Genomic DNA, 14464 nt, shown 5'->3' with positions numbered 1-14464 from the left:
AACTAGAAAAGTGTAATTCTGGGAAATTGCAAGTGTGGTTGTGCTGATGCGATTCGCTATGAATCTGCTGGGAAATGAATTCCTTCTTACCATTTATATTAGATATTGTGATGTCAAGTGAGGCATGACCAATCCTGTCTGAATGGACATTATATTGTCCAATCAGAAAAGGGCCATTGAAATGAAAACAGGTTTACTTTAGGTAACAGGAAGGTTTACAGATACAGACAAAGGTTAAATGAAAACACGTTTATTTTAGGCTTACAGAAAACTGCAAACTTTTGTGCCTATAGCAACCACACTTATAACGATAATCTTTATAGTCTCCAAAGGGATATGTTATCATATTTCAGTCTGTAAAAAAAAGAAAAAGAAAAACATAACCATATAGCACTTTATAACCTCCGAATGTTAGAAACCATATAATACAGGTACTGTATGTACAGTATATGGTCTCAAAGGTCAGAAATCACACGCACACTCTCTTTATTGTAAATGAATCTTCATATTCCATTCAGTCGTCTTTTCAACTCTACAGAAAAGAAACTAAGCAAACCCTGATAGCAGCTGTTGACAGCCCCTATCACATACAATGTGTTGTGGTAATGATATGACTCTGTAGTTCAGGATCTACTGTATATCTGTCATCAGCTTTTAACATGTAACGTTGCACACATGACTAGACAACAGTGAGTGGAATACAAATTCTCAACTCTTTTAATGTTCTGAATACAACATTACCTAACTGTTATTTCTGTCTTTTCTTGCTTTCCATACAGTAAAAAAGAAAAGAAAACATTGTATTCTTTCTTATAACTCAAATAAACAAAGCAGCTAAATCTACAATTGAGTGTTGACTTAACAGTCCGGATAATAGTCTGTACATTTTCCAAGTGAACCAGTGGTGTACTGTAAGTAACTAAGTACATTTACTAAGTAATGTACTTTTAAAATGAGTTTTTTTCCAAAGTAATTTTACTTTGACTCCATTACATTGTAGATTTTGATTGTTATTACAAAATATACATTAACCACTTCAGCCCTATTTAAACTTTGGCTATTATTATAAAAAATAGCCGACTTACAAGCTCACAACGCATCGCGACGCTCACAACACGTCGCATTGCGGCGTGTTGTTGTGAGCTTGTAGATCTGCTATTTTCAAAAGATGTTTTATACATTTTAGACATATGAACTTGTTAAAACAGGACATTCTGCATAATGAGTACTTTTACTTTAGGTACTTTAAGTATATTTTGATGCCAGTACACATTAAGTATATTGATTACCTGACCAGAGTGTTTCTATATTGCAGTATTGATACCTTTTCACTTTTTAGTAAAATGTGTACTCTTCACACCACTGAAAGAGACTGTGATGAACATCCAGAAGTGCTAATACATTAATTTGATAATTTAATAGCAAAACATCTGATGGAATGCTGACTGACAAGTCAAATTAAATTATATTAGGCTATATTATCACCAGTAAGACTCCCTAATCGGGAGATAAGCGACCGTCACATCGAATACACAAACTTTAGAAGGCAGTGGTAGCCAATTAAGAGGGAATATATGGGAAATGGGACAGATCCATGTTGATGACATGACTTTAGAGATTCTGTGTACCGCTTAGCGTGATTTTTGGTGAAAATCTGTTGGAGCGGTGTCCAAAAATGTGTTTGAAAATATCGGCCTGATGGTGGTGCTAAATGGGACAGATCCATGTTGATGACATGACTCAAGACATACTGTGTACCATGCAGGCTATATATATTATCATGATTGGAATTATTGTCTTTAAAATAATACACGTTTCATTACACAAGGACCAGTTACATAAGTTCTTCCCTGACATAATACCTTTAATAATAATACTTTAAGACAAAAGTTGGCATACAGAAGAGACACCTCTACATAGGTAAAGTTTCTGTATGACAGATGTTCTCAGACAATCAGAGAGAGCAGGGACTCCATATATAAAAGCGATTCTGTTAGGGATCTCCATATACGGGCATAAAAGGGATTGTATCCCAGATGATGCCCTGTTAGGAGAACCCCGCTAACAGAATCCATATGGCCAAGACAGATGGCGGTCACTTTTCGCCCTTAGGCATCTCACATGTATTGGTATTTTGAAGAAAGGTGTGTCATAGTAAAATGCATAACACAGTATGTTATTACAGTTGAGATCAAGCGGATAATGCCTTTGTCGCAGTGTGTTGGGATGAAACTAATTGACAAAGGGACAAATATTTTGACAATGGTCATTTGTCATGTTGTCTGAAACCTGTTTGAGCTACTGTATCCAGAAATAGACTGCTTACTGTATAAGTACGGTGTACTGTACGGTACCACATGGCTCTGTACTGTACATTTGACACTCAGCTGAGCTGAACAGACAAGCTGAGCCTACAGGCCTGCAACAGGTAAACATGCTAATATTAACCATTAATTAAATGTAATTTAATTTGATTTAATAAATAAAATAATGAGCTACAAAATAACTTTTATTTTAATAATAATTAATGATACGTCTTTCCATACAACGTTCACGTTTATTTTTCTTCTCTTGATCTTTCCTTCCAGGTATGCCTGACCAAAGGACTGTGACAAATCTGACAATGATGAATACTTTCATACTTCTTGTGCTGTGTTTGGCAGATTCATCATTCTCCATGGTAAGAGTACCATTTCCTACCTGCCAGTGTGGATAAGGAGACAGTTGATGTTAGTTCCTACCTGCCAGTGTGGATAAGGGGACAGTTAAAAGTGTGGGACTCATGTGTATTATGGCACTGTGCTGCCGAATAAAGAGGAATTGTAGCCTGCCTGTGGACTGGAGAACACAACCAAGCTATAACGGCTACACAACTATCTATGATAATAAGTAACTGTCTTGATGAGCAGAGCATCACCAGTCTCATTCAGCACGTTTCTACCTGATATCATATGCATTTACATACACTTACTATTATGAAAATAACCGTGTATAATTTGTATTATAATTCATATTCATAAGGGAAAAAACTCAAACGTATAGCCGTCAGCAGTAGTCAGCAGTCTACCAATAGCACTTACAACAGTTACTTTATTGACTGACTACTAAGACATATTAAATAAATCCATAATGATTTTTTAAGGGTATTTTTCTTTCACAATATGACAAACATTATGTTGATTTGATCAAATCTGATTTGTTTGTTTTTCCTCAGTCTCTAACAAGCATAGGCCTACATGGTAAGCTTATATTCATGAACAAGATGAAGTTATTTCAGTTGTTGAAAGGGGTTTAAATAAGCCTAATAGACCTGCTATATTTGGATTTTATTCCAGTCAGCCTATCGTGCTCAGTGTTACATAAACATAGTCTCTGTCAGTTTCACAGTTGTATCCTATCTCTGTTATAGATGTTGGTGATAGCAGGGATCTGGACATTACTGAAATCAATGAGGGTAACAAAATGCTAAACAAAATGGAATTCAAATGAAGTGAACTTTGTGTGTGTGGTGGTGTCATCCATTGTCTTTGCTCTCGTTACAGGTTTAGACTTAACATTTGGTGACATCTTGGAGGTGAGATTAATATTGCATAAAATCACCTCAATTAAAATCTGCTCCTTGGCACCCTATTGGGGGGTTAGCATTTGGTGGAAATAAAATAGTAAATCTACAAGTTAACCTCACAATGCATAACAACTTGATGCCTTTTGAGGTTGCAGATTTATTTTTATTTTTGTATTATTATTATTATTTTATTTTTATTTTTTTATTTATCTTTTTGTGCATGGTGTGAGGGAATAAGGTAATAGACCCCTGGGAACTACATATGAAGGCTTTAACTTCAGTTAAATTGACAAGGACTTCATCATCATCAACATGCATGTGTGAGGATTACAGTATTGCTACATAAGATAAAGATAAAGAAAACTTTATTGTCCATTGGATTTTCCAAATAAAAATCTGGCATAGGCCTAGTATATACATACAAACTAATACATACAATGCAGTAAAACACAAACAATTAAATACATACCAGGTAGTTTACCTGAAGTGCATCTTGTTTTTCTTGATTCCAGAGAAATGAAAGAAACACAATCAATCGACAATGGCCAATCCCAGTGCCCTATGTTCTGACAAAGACCCTTGGTAAATACAAAGCCAACTAACTACATTTATAGTAAACGTGTTGAACTATCATTTTGTAATATTTTTACAATTTTACACTCGCAGTCATTATTTTAATTATTCAGCAGGCATGATTTTGTGCTTTAATAACTATTAGCAAGTCATTATTTGATCAATTACAATAGTGTGAAACAACACAATATGATGTATACATCTTTATACATCTGAAACACTAGCACTTATTGGTCTGACTCTGACCCAAGATACACACCACAACACACCACTACTATCTGTCAAGTCAAAGCAATCAGCGTAAAAGAGATTCCTGACATTTGACTTGTTTTAACCCTGCATGATATGACCATTCACCTCTACCACACAACCATGACACCACCAATGAACCAAAGGCATGAATGCCAAGGGAGTCTGCCTGAGAGCCTTTGAACAATTCAGACTCAAGTCATGCATTGATTTCAAGCCCAGGGACTCTGAAGATAACTACATCCGTGTCAAGACGTCAACTGGGTATGTTTTATTGAATCAATCAATTTATGTATCAATAAATCAATCAGTCTGTCTATCCATCTACCCTTCCTTTCATTTGTCTGTGTATCAGTTTGTCTGTACAGTATCTGTCTGTCTGTCTGTCTGTCTGTCTGTCTGTCTGTCTGTCTGTCTGTCTGTCTGTCTGTCTGTGTTCATAATAACAGTGAACTGAATTCAGCAGCATGTTTTGGTTGTTGGAACACACTAGTGTTAATGCATGTTGATCACTCCTACCAGCATAAGGCCATATAAGTTTAATTAACTTTCTACTGTGATGTGAATGCAGGTGTAATTTAAACATTTTCCTTGTTCAGATGCAGCTCCTACGTCGGGCAAGCAGGCTTTGGTGATAGGGGACAGTCACTCAAACTTGGGCGAGGATGTGATACGATATCCACTACTGAACACGAGTTTCTCCACGCTCTAGGCTTTTACCACGAACAGTCCAGACATGACCGAGATGACTACGTGACCATTAACTATACAAACATCCGAGAAGGTTTTATTAAAATGTCTACTATTCCTTTTCGTTATTACCCTCACATTTTGCTACACAGTAAAATCTAGTGTTCATTTCGATCCGAAGACTATAGCTACACTCTTTGGAGTTAAATAAACACTGATAATTTTAACGTATCTAAAATGATTTTATGGTGTGTGAGAGTGACAATGGATTTGTCTCATCTAGGTAAAGAGCATAATTTTGGAAAAGTAAGTGAAAACAGAAGCAGCACCCAGGGAGTCTCATATGACTACAACTCAGTGATGCACTACAGTCAGTTTGCGTTCTCCAATCGCAACGGGGACGGGCGCACTATCATCACCAAAGACCCAGAGTTTCAGTATGTAATTGGTCAACGCTTGGAAATGAGCTCCAGTGATGTGTTGAAGCTGAACCGACTCTATCAGTGCAGTAAGTGCAATTTATTTTTAATACATTTAACAAAGGCACATGGTATATTTTAATTACGACATGGGCCACTAGTGGCATCACTGTGGTGTCAGGGGAACCACACTAACATAATCCCTTTTAATGCCCATATATGGAGATCCCTGATGTCATCAATATTAAGTCCATATCTAATAGGACTTCATATGGGAATGCCCATATATGGAGGCCACATACCACACTAACAGAATCCATATATGGCGGCCAAGACAGATGGCCAAGACAGCCCATATCTGTGTGGCTGGTTCTACAAACAGGGATCTCCATATATGGGCATAAAAGGGATTTATGTATGATTATCAGATGTCATAGACGTCATAGGACTTTCACATAATGAATAACTGAGTAAGCATGTTTGGGGTCTCACAGCACATCTCCATATACATTATGGATCTCCATATATGGGTACCAGGGGGTCTCCATATATGGGTAACTGGTCCGATATACATCACTGGCCAAATGGCCAAGACATGGCTCGACCTAGCCCTAAGCTTGTCGCCCTAAGGCGTCTTACTGGTAGCTTAGAGACATTTGAGACATTCTCAAATAACAATTGGATGTTGACTTTAAGTGCTATTTTGCTGAATTCAGCACAATGTAAAATCAATTCCTTTTCTGTTTCTGCAGACTGCATTACCTCAAGCAATTCCTCAAGGTCTTGTCTTCTGTTCTATGCCTACAGATTCAACCATTGCATTTAAAATGTACTGCAGTTTTTCTAATGTAACGGCATGTGGAATAAGTCGCTGTTCGACTAATGGTGGAGGCTGGGAGTGGGTGACACATGCTGCTGGGGGTCCGACTTCTGACCACACCAACCTACCTAGTGTCAGGCCTGGAAATGGTAAGTTGTCACCATTCTGCTGATGCTGATCCATGTACAGTAGTATCTCTTGTTTCAATTGCAACTATCGATCATCTAGTTAATGATTATTCTCTTGATTACCCTTTTGTCTTAGATCAACTGAATAATCTTGCATATTATTTACGTATCAACAAATTGAAGTGAAAAAGACTAGATGTTTTATAATCAATTGAATCCATTAGTTCCCTTGAGCCATATGTTACACAATGTCATGCAACAGTGTTGTGAAAACAAGGCCTGCAATGTTTTATGACAAAATATATGTATATATATTTTTTTTTTTCCCCACAGCAGATAACCCCACAGCTCAACAAGGTACGTACAAAGCACAGCAGTAAATACTTTGTCTACATTATGTCCAGGTCATTCAAATCAAAATGTAGCTCAAAAGATGCAGTGACACATTTTGTCCAAATGCCCATTTGGCTGTCTGATATCAGAGCATTAGCATAGAACAGACATGAGCAGGTCTACAGTACAAGCTCACAAGTGATCTTGCAATACTGAATATCCAAAGTGGTTAAGCTGATTGTGATGCTATGTTAACTCATTTTGTGGGGGACTCGGGACTCCCTGGAACCTGGACCGCACTGTTATAGTATAAGCAAGAAAGGGAAAAATAGAAGCAGGTCGTAACATTGTGTGTACATTATGCAGGTTACTTCATGCATGCCAGCACAGCCTCTGGCAGGGAAGGAGATTCCTTCTGGATGCAGACCCAGAGGATGAGTCCCAGCAGGACGTGTCATGTCCAGTGTCTCCAGTTCTACTACTACCACAGCGGGAGCTCCTCAGACCAGCTCAACATTTGGATCAGAGAGTTCCAGGACCAGTGGGACTTTACAGGAGAACTACGTCTCATGGGACAGATCACTGGTAATGTTGGACGGACGGACGGACGGACGGACGGACGGACGGACGGACGGACGGACGGACGGACGGACGGACAAACACACTGACTGACTGTCAGATTGATGATTCACAGTCAAACTAATGGACGGACGGACAGACAGGCAGTCAGACAGACAGAATGTGAAACCAACCTTAGAATCTGCACACGTTCCATTCCAAAAATGTGTCAATCAATAAATCAAGACAAGTATTACAGTGAGCCTTGCATTTTTAAGTACAAACGGTGAATACTACGGTGAGTTATTGCAGAACAGGGGTTCCCAAACCTTTCTTTGCCAAGGACGCCCAAATAGGCATAGCCTCTGGGTGCGGCCAGCAGAGGTACATAAAGATGATTGTTGCTAGGACGGGAGTGGCGGAGTGCTTAGCCTGCGGGTTGTGTGAAGAGCATCATGTTGGAGTAGTGATATGCACCTTCAACAGCCTTGTATAACAGTGCCAAATTTGAGTGAGGTTGGAGACGACTCCAAAGTTGATAACTGGAGACATTAACTTGGCATGCATACATTATCATATTGATAATGTATGTCTCCAGCTATAGTCTCCAGCTATTAACCTGAGTGTCAGTAGATTGTAAACAAAATGTAGAGTAGCTTGTCATCAACATGTTACAGTTTGGTGAAACGTTGTCGGACATGATACCACAAGCACAACCCGATTTCCGATTCATCATTGGCTATTTGAAAGACAGCGGCAGCCCATCTCAGTGATTTGAAAATTATCCCAGGTCCCAGAAATCTCCCTTTCTTCTGTTGAGACTTTTAGTATACTTTGGCTTCACACCTACAGTAGCTTCTATCTGATGTATTAAAATAGTATGTATTGCAATTGCATTATATGTATAATGTAAGAAATCCTTCCTCCAGGTTCACCAACATCTCATTGGCAGCTCCACCATGTTCCTCTAAATGCCAGCAAGACCTTCCAGGTGGAGTTCCAGGCACACAAAGGAGCAGGGGACACTTCAGGAGGTTTCTCCATAGATGACATCAACCTCTCCGAGACCGAGTGTCCACATGTGACCTGGCAGATAGATGACATTGAGCAGGTTTTGTCGAACAGTCCCTCCAATACCATCTTGTATGGTCCAAAACAGTATTCCAGTGAAGGCTATGCATACCAGGTCCTAGCAGGTCTTTACAGAACTTACATTGGACTGTTTGTGCGTTTGGTGTCCGGTGAGAACGATGAGCAGCTGCAGTGGCCCTGCACATGGAAGCAGGTGACTTTTCAGTTGCTGGATCAGAAACCCAACATCCAGTTGCAGATGACCAAGCAGAAGAGCATTGTTAGTGACCCCAATGCAACTAACAGTGATGGTGAGCTTGAGGGACTGCTTGCTTGCTTGACGACTTACACAGTATTTTCTTGTTTGTTGTTTGGGTTGTTTACCATTTCCACCTGCCTGTCTGTTAACAGGTACTTATATTTGGGGCAACCCTCGTCAAAATGGTAGAGAGGTCACAGGTGAGAACAACGAGACATATTTTGCCAACATGGCGAGTGGCATATTCTCCTTTGCTAGACTGGAGACAATGAAGAGAGAGAGAGACTTCCTGAAGGGAGGAAATGTGGTTTTCCTTCTCGACTTCCAAGGTAACCACGCACTATCCTAGGCAAACATTTCACGTTTCAAAGTTGACCATGAGACCAGATATATTAATTTTAATTATATGCTTGACACATTGGAACCACTTGACAGAAGTATTTACTTCTCTTCTAGATATTTCTCCTCTTGTTAACGGCAGTGATCTTCCATGTCCAAAACTACGACCAGCAAAGATTACACATCCTGCAGGTGTTCATAACAGTCCATGTGCTGCACAGTAGGACATTATCTTATAATTATGTTCACACAATATCTTATTTTCTGCAATCCATTCATGCCAACTATGATAAAAAAAAATGCTGCTATTACTGAACACATCCTTAGCAATGGAAGACTAATGATTGTAAATGTTGTTATTCTCTTTGTAGGGTGACAACCACCACCAATCCACCTCCTACAACTACTCCGCTGCAAACAACCACTACATCTCCAAAAACTACTCCATCTCCAACAACTACTCCATCTCCAACAACCCCTCCATCTCCATCTTCAACGACAGAAGACGACAACAGGTGCTCATTTTGAGTCACACATTGTCAGTATTGTTTTAACCACTTAAACCCTGTATATTTAGGATTCCCCATGTGGGTCTATGATCTGTACCATAGTCCCCCCCCCCCCAGTCCCCCCCCCCCCCCCCCCCTACACAAACCTCTTTGGTGAAAATAGCTGATCTACATGTGACAAGAAATTCCCAGATAAATCTCATAATATATGAATTCAAAAAATATCAGCCCATCAGCGACTTTGTCAGTTATGGCACGTGTCGTTTACGATATTGAGTTACATTTGATTCTAATTTTTGGACCGCAGTTCTTATGTTATGCAAATAGAAAACATAAATCTGTGACCCAGGAGGATAGCGGCCTCTTGTGGCCATGATGTCAAACATTGGCGCTCTATCTACATATAATATGGAGTTTATTTGAATCACACATTTTTCTCCTGCATCCAGTATCTTTGGCTTCTCTCCTGGAATGGTGTCCTCTCCTCTGCTCGTCATCCTGGCTGTTGTGATGCTGTTGAATCCGTGATCTCCTCCTGTCTTCAACTCAATCTTATGGTGCGTTCATGCAAAGTCATAACCAGGAACTTTCCCACTTGGAACTTGGACCGGGTTGGTAGCCTGATTTCAGACTCAGCTCTGAGAGTGGGCCAATTCACGTTATTCCTGGCCCTCTCTATGGAGGCTGCCATTTTCTTTTACAGCTTCAAAAAACATCTTTACACTTCCTCCCAAAAAGGAAGTGACAGGGAATTGTCTTTTGCCAGATTTTGCCAAAGAAATAAGCCCAACAGAAGCAACTATAGGCTATAATACTTTACATTTGAAAATAGCAGATCGGCAAGCTCACAATGTGACACATTGTGAGCTTGTATGTTTGCAATTTAAAAAATATTGACCACATATTTTCAGATGGGGTTCTGCGACTGTAGACAAATATGTTGAAGGACAACTTTGTTTTTTTGCAACAAAGGTTCATATTTTAGATTGTCATTAGAGAAAATAAAAAGTGAATGTTAAAATGTTTTCATTTGCTTTATTCTATTGTTTTATTGTGTTTACCGTGCTAAAATGTGGGGCATGCGTACGCATGGGGGCATGTGTATAAGTGGCTTAATATGTATTTTTACACACAATAAGCCAGCAGTTTCTTTAATGCTATTTACAGTAACACTTCTAGCCCCCATAAGTCACATCCAACCATGAAAGGTTGCGAACTAGTGACTTCCTCTAGACCTACCACCTGTGCCCTGGATCCAATCCCTTCTCCACTCTTCCAGACGATCGCACCTGACCTACTCCCCTTCATAACCGCCATCATCAACAGTTCTGTAACCTCAGGCTGTGTCCCAGCTGCCTTCAAGGCAGCCAGACTATCACCACTCCTCAAAAAACCAACTCTTGACCCCTCGGACGTCAAGAACTACAGACCGGTATCCCTCCTCTCATTTCTTTCAAAAACCCTTGAACGTGTGGTCTCTAACCAGCTTTCTCTCCATCTCTCACAGAACAACCTGCTGGATCCCAACCAGTCAGGTTTTAAACCGGCCCATTCTACAGAAACGGCACTCCTAGCAGTCACAGAAGCACTCCATGTTGCCCAGGCTGCCTCCCACTCTGCAGTCCTGATTCTTCTGGATCTATCAGCAGCATTCGACACAGTGAATCACCAGCTGCTCCTGGACACCCTTGCTGACCTAGGCATCACCGGGACGGCACTAAAGTGGTTCGCCTCCTACCTGTCGGACCGGACCTACCAGGTCTCATGGAAAGGTTTGCTTTCATCCCCCCGAACCCTCCACACGGGAGTCCCCCAGGGATCCGTACTTGGCCCTCTGCTTTTCTCCCTGTACACCAAATCCCTTGGTGCTGTAATCTCTGCTCACAATCTATCCTATCACTGCTACGCTGATGACACTCAACTGTTTTTGTCCTTCCCCCCTTCTGCCACCCAGGTGGAAGAACGCATTGCTGCATGTCTGGCCGACATCTCACAGTGGATGTCAGCCCACCACCTTAAGCTGAACCCGGACAAGACGGAGCTACTCTTCTTCCCAGCTAAGTCTTGCCCCATGCAAGATTTCACTATTTCCATAGATAATGCATTGGTGACTTCAGTTCCTACTGCTAGAAACCTTGGTGTGGTCCTGGACAGCCAGCTATCATTCAAGGCACACATTGCATCAGTCACCCGGTCCTGTAGGTTCACACTCTATAACATCCGTAAAGTCAGACCCTTCCTCACCCAGGAGGCAGCCCAGCTCCTCATTCAGACATCTGTCATATCGAAGCTTGACTATTGTAACTCTCTCCTCACTGGTCTCCCTGCATGTGCACTTAAACCTCTCCAACTGATCCAAAATGCCGCGGCACGACTGGTCTTCAACCAGCCTAAGTTCTCACATGTCTCTCCCCTTCTCCGCAGCCTCCACTGGCTCCCGGTTGCGGCCCGCACTGAATACAAAACACTGATGCTGACCTTCAAAGCAGCCAAGGGTATGGCTCCTCCATACCTCCAAAACCTGACCAACCCCTACACCCCCACCCGTTCACTTAGATCAGCCACCACAGGGATGCTGACAGAACCCTCGCTAAAAACTCCAGGGCAAAAATCCACTCGTCCGAGACAGTTTGCCCTCCTGGCCCCCAAGATGTGGAATAAACTCCCTGCCGCACTTAGAACAACGGACTCACTCGCTAGCTTTCGCCGTGGACTGAAGACTCACCTTTTCAGACTCCACCTAAACCCTTAGCACTACAGAAAAATCAGTGACCATACATGAAGCTAGTTAGCATTAGTTTTTTGTCTTTAGGTTTTTAGAACTTTGATTTTACTGTGTTTTTTCTAGATAGATAACCATTTGCATTTGTTATATTGTTGATGATGTTCTGACATATTATCTTGTTCATTATTGTGATGTTATTTGCTTATTGTAAGTCGCTTTGGATTAAAAGCGTCTGCTAAATGCCTAAACTGTAAACTGTAAACTGTTGTATCTTGGGAATGGGCTTATTTAGCCACTTGTACCCATGCCCCCAAACATTGAAATAAGAATCTCTAAAACAATAGAAAGAAGTAAATGAAATAATTTTGACACTCATCTTTTATATTCTTTAATTACAATCTAAAATATGAAGTTGTAATAAACTAAAGTTGTCCTTTAATATGGGGTCCTTGATATGAAAAGATTTGGGAACCACTGGTTTAAGAAATATTAGAAAGTAAGCCCAATAAGCAACTATACTATTTTTTAAAAGACACACATTGCTTATTATAAGCAGACATGGCAACCCAGGTACTTTCAGAGCCCAGAACGCCAACTACTGACACTTTAATGCAAGGACAACAGGAAACCAAATGATGTTTTTCAGGCCAGTTTTTTCAGCCTCCGCATCTTTCAGGATATGAACAGGAAGCCGGGGGCGGGGCCAGGAATATCGTGAATAGAGTCCGTCTCGAGTGGGCGGGGTCTATGGGCTGGAACCAGGCTACCGGGTTGGACCAAACATAATGTACTGACAACAAGTTGGAAGAGTCAGGAGTCTGCTCATGTGGACCTTTTCTACTTTGAATTCTGAAAATTCCTATTTTCCACTTGGCCTGAACTAAGAGCCCTTATGCTAAAAGTTTTGGCATTTTTAATATTTAAAAAAATGTTTTACCATGTCCCCTCGAGAGCTCTGTCACATCGACCTGTTGTGAACTTCTAGACCGGCTATTTGAACTTCTCAAAATAGTAAAAAAATGCGAAAAAGACTTAGGCATGCAAGATAAGATAAGGCCCTTATATTTAGTATTGAGCTTAATCAGCCAAACGATTTGACCCGAAAAACGTTTTTGTTTCATTTCCAACTTCAACCACTTGAATGCTCTAAGGTTCAAAGTCTAACTTTCACAGTTCCCACTTGTCATGGATACACCTTTAGAATGTGAACTAGAGGCTCGACATTGACTGATGTTCTCAGCTGTTTATTTTTTTATATTTATTTTACTTGTATTATTAACTTTTTCTAAATAATTTTCTCACAACTGAAGCAAGCATTTGCTGGTTAATCACCAGCCTACTCTTTCTTTAACCTTTAAACTATATTGACCTCAATGACCTGAGCCCACCATGGTTATTGGCCCTCTCCTCTTCCCTCCCTCAACAACCCCTCAACACCAAATATGATCTGACCCGATCTACAAGCTCACAACAGGTCGCAACAGGATGCATTGTGAGCTTGTAGATCGTCTATTTTGGCCGAAAGTTCACCCCAGAATAGGGACACTGGAGTTCATGATGTAGAGCTACAATGGCCCATGATACTGCCATACTGTTAAATAAAGTATTCAATCAATCAATGTGGTAAAAAAACGAAGCCTACAGTTCATCCTGCCTTATTGTTCAGTGTACACTGTGCTCTATAATCTTCAACTGTTCTACCTCAACCCCATTGCAGGAGAAAAACGTGTAGGCTATCATATCATATCATATCATATCATGAACTAGTGCTAGACTTAGCCATTATGAAAGAGAGGATGGAGGGAAGGCTGGATTACCAGATTAGAAATGTATCACACAAATGATTAAATTATATGAAATAAAATCAAGTAAGGCATTTATTTAAAATGTAGCAACTGCTTTCTAAATGGTGCATGGTATTTCTGTTGTATTTTAACAACCCTTGAAATAAAAGCTTTTTTATGCAAGTCAATTTTAAGTTGATGTCTCCCGATGCTGAAATGAACTTTTTCTAGAACCCTAAAACCTTTCACCAATTTTAAACAATGTTGTTAATGGCAAATGGATCAGTCTGATCACAGGACCTTACAAAATTGACCTTGCAAGTCTTGCATTGTCAGAAATCATGTCACCCTGGACCAGACTATACTAGTAGTTGTTGGTGTTTTTTCATGAAGCTTCATTTCTTTTATCCCATCTACTCGTGTTAAAATGTTTTCATTTGCT

This window comes from Nannobrachium achirus, assembly GCF_963921795.1.
Source record: "Nannobrachium achirus genome assembly, chromosome: 2".
Taxonomy (NCBI): Eukaryota; Metazoa; Chordata; class Actinopteri; order Myctophiformes; family Myctophidae; genus Nannobrachium; species Nannobrachium achirus.
The sequence above is the reverse complement of the archived record's forward strand: the minus strand, read 5'-3'. Positions refer to the sequence as shown.